Source organism: Strigops habroptila, chromosome Z, assembly GCF_004027225.2.
Source record: "Strigops habroptila isolate Jane chromosome Z, bStrHab1.2.pri, whole genome shotgun sequence".
Lineage (NCBI taxonomy): Eukaryota > Metazoa > Chordata > Aves > Psittaciformes > Psittacidae > Strigops > Strigops habroptila.
The window spans coordinates 81,451,763-81,460,884 of NC_044302.2; the positions used below are offsets into that span (position 1 = coordinate 81,451,763).

General features: G+C 35.8%; 1 protein-coding gene across 1 annotated transcript in view; it reads left to right on the forward strand.

The window, feature by feature from the left end:
- PDE4D (phosphodiesterase 4D) overlaps positions 1 to 9,122 on the forward strand; it is a 407,986-nt gene that overhangs the window by 78,826 nt on the left and 320,038 nt on the right. The window lies entirely within an intron of this gene.

The following is a 9,122-nucleotide window of genomic DNA, read 5'->3' on the forward strand; positions in this document are numbered from 1 at the left end:
AATTTTTGGAGCTGTGATATGAGAAATATTTGGAATTGCAGAGTAGCATTATCTGAAACTAAAGCATAAAACCATACAAAAAAGATAAACTTCTAATCTTTTAATAATCTGTTTAGGAATATGCTAATAATTCTTCTTACAACTATTATGACTGTATTATTTTATTCTGTACTAACACTTTGTACTTTTTAAACATTTTCACATTTTAACTGACTGTTAAAATTTGAATGTAGGGTAGGTAGCAAAACTTTGCAAGACTTTTTGGGCCTCAAAAGTGTCAATTTCCCAAAATTCAGAAGGAAAAATGCAAAATAAAGCTAATACGAGAATTTTATAAAGTAGCTGTGACTATACATGGCCAACGGTGTGTAAGTTGTAAATCTAGCAATATCTTTTGCCTGGAGCCTTTTGTAGAAGTGAGTACAATATTGTAATCATCTGGTATCTTTTAGTATGCCAAAATGTCATGTGTGTCTATAGATTTTTAAAGTTTTTTTTCTGTTTGTTGTTTTTGTAGGTAAGTACCTGTTATGAAGAAATACGTAGTTTGGTGAGTGTTTGCATTGTCCTCTTCTGTGAATTCATATGTCCAGTGAGTACACACACAAAATCTTTTAAAGTTTTGACATTTTTAACTCATCAGGAATTGCTATTTTGTGCAACGAAATCTTTCTGCTGTGTTATCTGGATTTTGTATGAGAACTATAGGAATACATCAAAACTGTAGTCTTGTCATCATCTCTGACACATGCTGGTTTAGGTCAGTGCAAATGTAGGTAATATTCATGGCACTTACATGGAACTTTTGGAACTTGAGAAAGAAAACCTATAGATTGTTTAATTACAGTGTTTTCAACTAGAGATAATACTGGCATATTTCTCTCACTTTACTGCAAACCTGAAGGCGGATGAAGTACCTTGAATGCTGCTATTTTAAAAGATAAATCACAGACTTGCATCAAGACTTACATCAGCAAATCAATAAATGTACAATGAGTTCTGTGGTCTTTCCTCTGAAGTTCAAAGCGTGTATACAAAGAAGATTTTTAACGAACATACCTATGGCAGAATACGAGCTATTTACCTACAACTATATGACTAGTGATTGTAGAGTGATCAGTGGAAAAGTATGGCATTCAGGATTGGCTGGAATTTGCAGAAATCAATATTCTGACCTCTAGTGATGTGTTGTAGTAAACTATATCAAGGGCCTTTTAAAAAGAAAATAATCACTGTAGAGCATTCAAAGCTACTAATGTCTAATTTGCAAAGTTAAAATGTATGTTTGAATTAACAGATGTCATAGACCACTTTAATATTCTTGTATGCTTGGGAATTGTTAAATATATGTAATTTTATCATTTATAAGTATTTGTGATCTAAAGCATAGGTAAAAGGATATCTTTAAATACATTGTAACCCAAATGATACACAGAATCTTGTATAGTGATGAAATGTCTTTGGTCTTTACTAACTGCAATACCTGCAGACCTGAGTGAAAGCAGAAACGCTTAGCAATGCCACAAAGCCATAATTTACGTTTCAGTAATTCTGATGAATCATTCTCTGGACTCTGTGTATGCACATTTAGCTGCTTAAAAAATTGAAAACTATAGTGTACTGTCAGATGTTACATTTCCACTTTGCTAGGTGCAAGACTGAAAATGACAATTTTCATCGCTGTTTACAACTGATACATGTTTGACTACGCACAGCCTGCATACCATGGTTTGGGTTTTCAAGATTCCTGGACTTAATTGCAGAGCAGGTTCCATGGTAGACACTCATACACCAGTCATACCTCACAAACTCATTTCTATGCCAGTGCCTTCAAAGCATGATCTGCTCTCTCTGGAAAGTGGGAGAAGGAGCCTATATCCAGATACTTTTGGGTCTTCGAGGTTCAGTATAGAGGAAGGCTGGAAAATTCACTTCATCCAGCATAGGTATTAGGGACTTTCTACTAAGAAGTTGTCAATAGCAGTATTGGTGTATAAAAGACAAGACATTAATCAGTCATTTCTACAGTGCAACTGTAGACATCCTCAGTGTTTGTTAGGACTTTGCTTAGAGGGATTGTTATCCTCAAAGGCCTCTTGGGCTGTATTTTAACTGGCAAATAAAGTATCATAATAGGGTGGGGGGGCTTGGGAGGAGGGGGTAGAGTATGTACCGGTACATTGTCCTGGTACATGCCTTCTAGTTTTACTTAATTTGCTTTTTTGTTTATGCACCAGGACTTCTCTGCTATGGAAACCAAACTGGTAAAGGTGGACTAGCTTCAGAACGTACTCCTGAGCCAAACTAAAATACAAAGATAGATGCATCCTTGACCTGTGGGAATATAACCAACTTTTGTGGTTGCTGTTTCTGCTAACCTGTTTTACAGAAAGAGAATAACTTTATATTCTTTTCAGCATTATTACACGTCTTCTCTTGAAGAATTCTGAAATGAATGAAAAGTTGTACTTATTTCAGAAATGCAAAATTTGGCTGGCTATTTATAATTTCTTTGTGTTTCTATTTATGGTAGCTGTTATCACCCTGAACAACCATATGGACGGGTTAACTAAATAAGCTATTTGCATCTTTTGCAGTTCCAATTACAAATTTCTTCATAACTCATATTTTGTTTTTTAAATAGAAAACCAGGTGGGATTTATAGTATAATTGCTTGTAAATCCTCCTTTTTTTTTTTTTTTTCTTATTAGGCAAACTGGAATTGTGATTACTATGATATTATTTTATCATCATCATAAACTTCAACTAAGTTGGCAGTTCAGATTTTCCATTATCATTGGAAACAATACATTTTGTATCTAAATGATGCAATCTAATTTATTAATAATTTATTATTAAATTAATTGTATTAATAATTACATGTTGACTGCTTAGGCAGAAAAAAACCCAGAACAGCTGGAGAAATCTTTACACTAGAAACTATATTTTGACAAGCATCGTCTATAATAAGAATTATCTAATGTATTGGTTGCTTTTACTGAAGTTCTGTGGTGTGGCTCTCAGAATCAACATAGAAACAAAATGAAAGGACAAGTGTTTAACAATTCATTCTGTCCCTACAGAATCATTCTGTTTAAAACTTGGTGCAGACTTGAAAGGCAAAACATCTTTGCCCACTCCTATTAATGGGAATAAGTACACATATAAATAAATCTCTTGTGTCAAAATCCTAGTTTTTAGGAATTTTCAACATTGTTCTTTGTATATGTAACAGGACTGAGATGATCTAATCAGAACAAAATTTGAGCACATTTTCATTTGTGTTGTTACTCAGAGCAGAACTTGCAAATATGTCTAAATTTCATAATTATCCAATGGAATTCAGATATGCACTTGAGCCTTTGGGATAAAAGGATATGTTGAGCTAATATGGTCCAGTATTTTCCTGAACCAAAATGGGCCAGTTTATCATGTGCAGTCTTTCTTTAACAAGGAAACAGAGGATTAAATTATTGTCTCATTACTGAAACTGCCTTCTACATTAATTTGAAAGTTTATGAGGAAGGAAGGAAGGAACTGTAAGATGATATATAGGACAAGTTAGAAAATGTAGCTACTGTGAAAATAAGAATTATGGTTTTCTATAACAAATTTCCAATCAAGGACAGCTGGAAGTCAGTCCAGAGTGGTACAATAGAGCCACTTACATTACATAATGTGATGTAGTTCAGTGCCTTGTTTTGTATCACATGGTTAATAGAACATAAAATGAACTGTTAAATAGTACAAATTTTGCTTTATGTTGCCAACTTGGTAAAGTAAAAGCTGGAAAAGATACATAATACAGAAAGGCATTTGTAGGCCTAGATCAAAATTAAGAACTCTCATACGGAAACATGAGTACAAATTTTATATCCCAGAAATTCATTCACTGTTTACAACACTGAGAGGGAAGTAATGCCCTCTGGGGAAAAGAAATAAAACCCGACTGTTTGAAAAAGATTACAGAGACTAGTATTGCCTGAACTAATGTATTTTAATCTATAAGTACAGTGTTACCACCAGACTTTTATGTTATTCTTTATGTTGTGATCAGAATAATACAAAACTGAATTTTCCTGGTATAGCATCCATACTGGGGACAGGCAGATGTATATAGACAGTACTCATTTTTGCTAGTTTTTGCAAAAAGGTCTGTCGAGTGCATGTTACAGTTTACTGCTTTCTGAACATGTCAGCGTATTATACATTTAATTTGAGAAATTAAAATGCTGTGCATTTCAAATGCAGCTGGATACAGATCCAAGCAAGCCAGACAATTTAAGTCGTCTTTGGTTTGTAATGTCTGCTGATTTGTAACACAAGAAACAGTTAATCTTGACACTGCAGTGAGTATATAGCTGCCACAAGTGTAGAGGTGAATGTGTATTCAGTCCTGCAGAGGGAAGACAGAGCTGTGATTTTCTGTCTTGTCACTAGATGTCATTATTTTTCCCAAGAATATAGGCGGTAGACATTTGAAAAGCTGTCCAGTGTTTCAGTGAGTATCTGAAACGTAATTAAGTAACATCAGTTGCAAAGAACAGAGAGTTCTCTTCTCTTCCTTAAAGAAAATGAGATGTCTTGGATGATTTGTTTTATTGGTTGTGATTTACTGCCTATTTGTGCTAAGTTCTGCACCCAGACAGCAGGAATGAGTGCTGCACATTCACCTTGCTCTAGCCACTTCACACTGAATAGGTAAAGCTTTCTGGAGAAAGAGCAGTTTCTACCACTGCAGAGAGCAGCTAAGGGCGAGTGGAACAAGGGACAGAGTGGAACAAGAGCCAGAACCCGTAGCATCAGGAGACTGAGACACAAATTCTGAGTAAAGCAAAGAGTGGGATGCATGAGCAGACCAGAGCTTGGGAGAAAGACAGCCTTTTCGTAGGGATATGACTGCGATGTATTGTTGGCAGAAGCTCAGGCAATTGTTGTTGGACTGAGGGTGAACTCTAAGGGAAGAACCCACCCTGTGGTGTGGGTCAGCAATACTGATGAAAAGTCATTCTGGTGCATTTGATGTGCCTATCTCAAAGATAAAGGGCAGGCAGAGTTCTCTCAAAACTGTGCTTCAGTTGGTCTCATCACCAGGTTATGCTGTCGCCATTCTCTTAAGGATGTGCAAAGGGCACCTACTTCAAGTATTCCTAAGGCAATCATCGTTGGAGATAAGCTTTTCTGTTTTCTAATTGACCATCTTAGTCTTTTTGTTTTACAGTGTGTACATAAAAGTCACAAATAATTGCAGGTTTATGTTGCATGTTGTCTTCTTGCTTGCTGTATGCTAAATTCATTAGGAAATAAGTTGGTTCTGAAGGACAAATATTATTTGCCTAACATTACTATAAAAATTCAAACTATTTCGATTTTCAAAGCCCTAGTTCATGTAAATAGTTTAGTAAATATTTATATTCTATTGTTTCCTGAATAAGGACAATGCAATCATATCTTAGAAAAGCAAATTCTTAGAATGTTTAAAACCTTATTTTCCCCTTTCTTAAGTGAGATTCAGTCTATTCATTGCTATTCCTTCACTACTAAAGCCTTTCCTGGAGCTTTTCTGAAATCAGATAGCTATTGCGTTGGTTCATAAGTTAACACCACACATGAGCTAATTGATATCTGAAGATCTCATATTTAAAATAGCTAACAGAGATTTTATATGCTATAACATTAGTTTTATCTTCTAAACTCTATAGGAAAAAGCTGTGACTTTCAAAATGATTTTATAGTACACAGATGCAAATGGGATTTCAGAAAGCTGCTTCAATATGAACATTAAATAAAAATATGATAAGGGGTTCCAATGCAAAATTTGTTACTTTCAGCTTTCTATAAGGCATCCTTTCCAAATGCACTACAGGACAGAATGTACGCAACAGGTTGTTGTGCTGATTACATTAAATTGGATGGATAGCAATATTTCTAGCATTTTGTAGTCATGTTTACAAATTCTTTGGAGAAATCTGCCTATGCAGGATGTACTGCATGTTTAAAATTTTTGTATTTTGTATTATTTTGTTTTATATGTATAAAACATAAAAATAATCTTGCATAGCATTAGCTGGCCAACAGCCTGCAGCTAATTCTGGTCTGGAGGGGTCTCTCAGTAGTGCCCAAAAGAACTATTTCCTTCTCTATAATCAACCTTTCACCAGACTAAAGAGACTGGTAAGAGACTCACAGTTTCTTACCTCTGTTATTTGCTTTCTGTTAATTGCCCTTTTTTCAAGCACTCTTGTGCTCAGTAACACTTTTTGGAAATTAGCAAAGCTTTTTATAGTTGTGGGATACAGGCCACCATCACTATTATGCTCTGGTGGTTGCCATCAGCATCTTTCAAACCTATCAATAATTACAAAGTGGGTTTGGAATATAGCCATGCCTTTTGTTTTCTTTTCTTATATTGCTGCCTTGGCTTTTGAGACCTTATTTTTTTTCCTAGTGTCCTTGGTAAAATCTTCACTTAGTGATGTCTTGAACTGAACTTCATTCCAGCATGCATCATACCTCTTTATAGTGCTTGCTATAAATAGGGAATATGGAGCTCAGCAGACTGATGAAGTCAAAACCACCACTTTGTTGTCATATTAATGAAGAACATACCAGCATAGTTCTTATTATGTTCAGGCTGGCCTTGGAAGTTTGTCATGTATTTGACATAGCTTAGCTAATTATAAGCTATAGTGCTTTAAGCCATGAAAGCCCATGGCACTGAATGAACAAATAGGGATTTAGATTCTTAGGGATTATAAGCATGAAAATGCATTATCGGTAGGAACCTTTTTAACTCAGCATTGCTCGCTCTTGTTAGAATCAGCAGTTAGAAATAACATATCTTTCAAAACAATTTGATTTGAACAGTTGGAGTTCAAACAGCCATGTTTGTTATTAATAACTATATTTATTAAACTTACAATTAAGTTGTGTGTCTATATTTTTGTAAGACAGTTATGTTTCACAGAAAAAATTGTGAACACATCTAGCACTGGCCTCTCCCCAAGCCTGCAGATTCCTTAAAAGGCAATTCCAAAACCTCATCCTTCCCATATCAATGCTATGATCATGAGTGCCCAGTTTGCATAACAATCAAAAATGCATGTGTTTGGAGATAGTGAAAGGAAGCTTTTCTGTCTCGGAAATTGATCGGGTACAGAGAGATGATCCTGAATTTTGCATGTCTCTGTGTATATCATTCTTAGTAATCCAGTTCTGGATCTAATCCGTCAGCTCACTTAAGCAAGTTACCAAGCACTGATGTACACTTCACTAGTGAGATGCACTAATACAAAGATCTCTTGGATTTACTAGTTTGGGGTCCATGTGAAGCAGGTGTGATATTGAGAGCTAGTTCTGCAGGAATAAGGTAGCAGCAGACATTATCAGGGGTATTAGATGCAGCAAAGGAGCTTCTACAGGAGCTATGCTGAATCCAGCCCACCTCTTTAAGCAAGAAGGTGAAAAATTTGTGGAGGCACAACAGTAATGCTTGTTCATGTGTAGACTTTGACAAAATCCTGTAGTAATAGCCTCTATTACTTCATAAGCATTGCTTAGTTCTTTCTGTATAATATTGTATTTAAAATGTCAAAGAGGATGGTTATCTGAAGTTTAACAAAACGCGATTCCCTAAAGTAGGCTTTTGCTCTAATTCTTCTTGATATTTTAGGCAAATATAGATACTGAAATGTATTTTATAATTTTTTTCTGTACAGTTTTAGTCATAGATTGATCAACAAAAGATGATAGTGTTCCCTGTCTGTAGGTTTCTTCCTAAATAAACCGTCAGCACACCAGTTAACGTTATTTTTCAAAAGGCTGTGTGAAATGTGCTGTTGAACACATAGAACTGTTGGTGGAGATATTTAGTATTGGATTCTTTTGCATACATTATGCTGCAGTATCATAAGTACTGTGCATGCCTAGTTGATGTCTGATATCCTCAGCAGTGAGGAAAGAATAACAAGTCTGTCTGGAAAAGGGGAAGAAGGAAATGAGACATATATGCACCTCTGTGAAAGTAAAAGGGATAGGCGAAAAAAAATCATTCGTGCTTACTGGGCAAATGTAGGGTCCTGGATATCCAGATTTGGCTGGAAAATGAGAACTGCCTTTTGGAGAGATAACAGATTTTAACATTTCCTTTGTATTCCATAAAATAACTTCATAAATTTATTAACATGAAGTCAGGTGACAGTGGTCATCTAGTCCCTCATGCTTTCCAATATGCAGGCGACGAAAAAGGTATTTTATTGTGCGCTAGGAAGCCCAGGTTCAAGTTCTTGCTCTGCATGCACCAGCATTGATGGTTTCCTGTGGGTTTCCCACATCCCACCTGCCTCCTCTAACAGTGGATAACTATGCACTGGGTTTCTGTAATGGCAACCTAAGTCTGTGGACTGGCTTGGCACTTCCTTCCTCTGTTTAGCCCTTCACCGTTTGAAGGGCAGCAGGTCCAATTCTCATTTTATAGAGAATGAGGACAAAGCAAAGTGATAATTTTTTTTTAACCCTTTTTAATGCTTGACATGTTTTTTCCTTGACCCCTTCACTCCACCCTCACCATCGTAGGCTGGATTAAGATTTCAGGGATATAGAATTTACAGAATCAGAACACTGTAGGTATTCAAATGAGGAAAAATATGCAATTGGTGTCCTGCTGTTTCTTCCCACTCTACAGTTGAAAGTGAAGTGAATTTTCTAATAGCAGAATGTGTATAAAACCTATTGTGCAATAATTTTTTTTTGTGTTGTTTTTATTTGTTTTGCTTCTGAATTAGCCATGGTGTTATACAAAGCATTACAAGCAAAATGTATGTTTAGAAGTTTCTAATACCTCCAATATTTGCAGCAAAACCCTGAGATTTCTTAAAATTCAGCATTGTGAAAGCTCTCTGGCTAGAGAAATTCTTCTTTCCGACAAATCCTGCTCAATTTTAGCTTAATTACACTGTTTAAAATACCATTTTCTTTCTGCGGATTGTACTTCTCAGAAAGGTTTGGCAGTCTAGCAAAACAACTGAACACACAAACTTTGTAAACCCCAGGGTTTACGCCATCAACAAGGCAACAGCAGCAGACTTCAGTGGGCACATCTGAAAGCTGACAGGGCAGTTGTC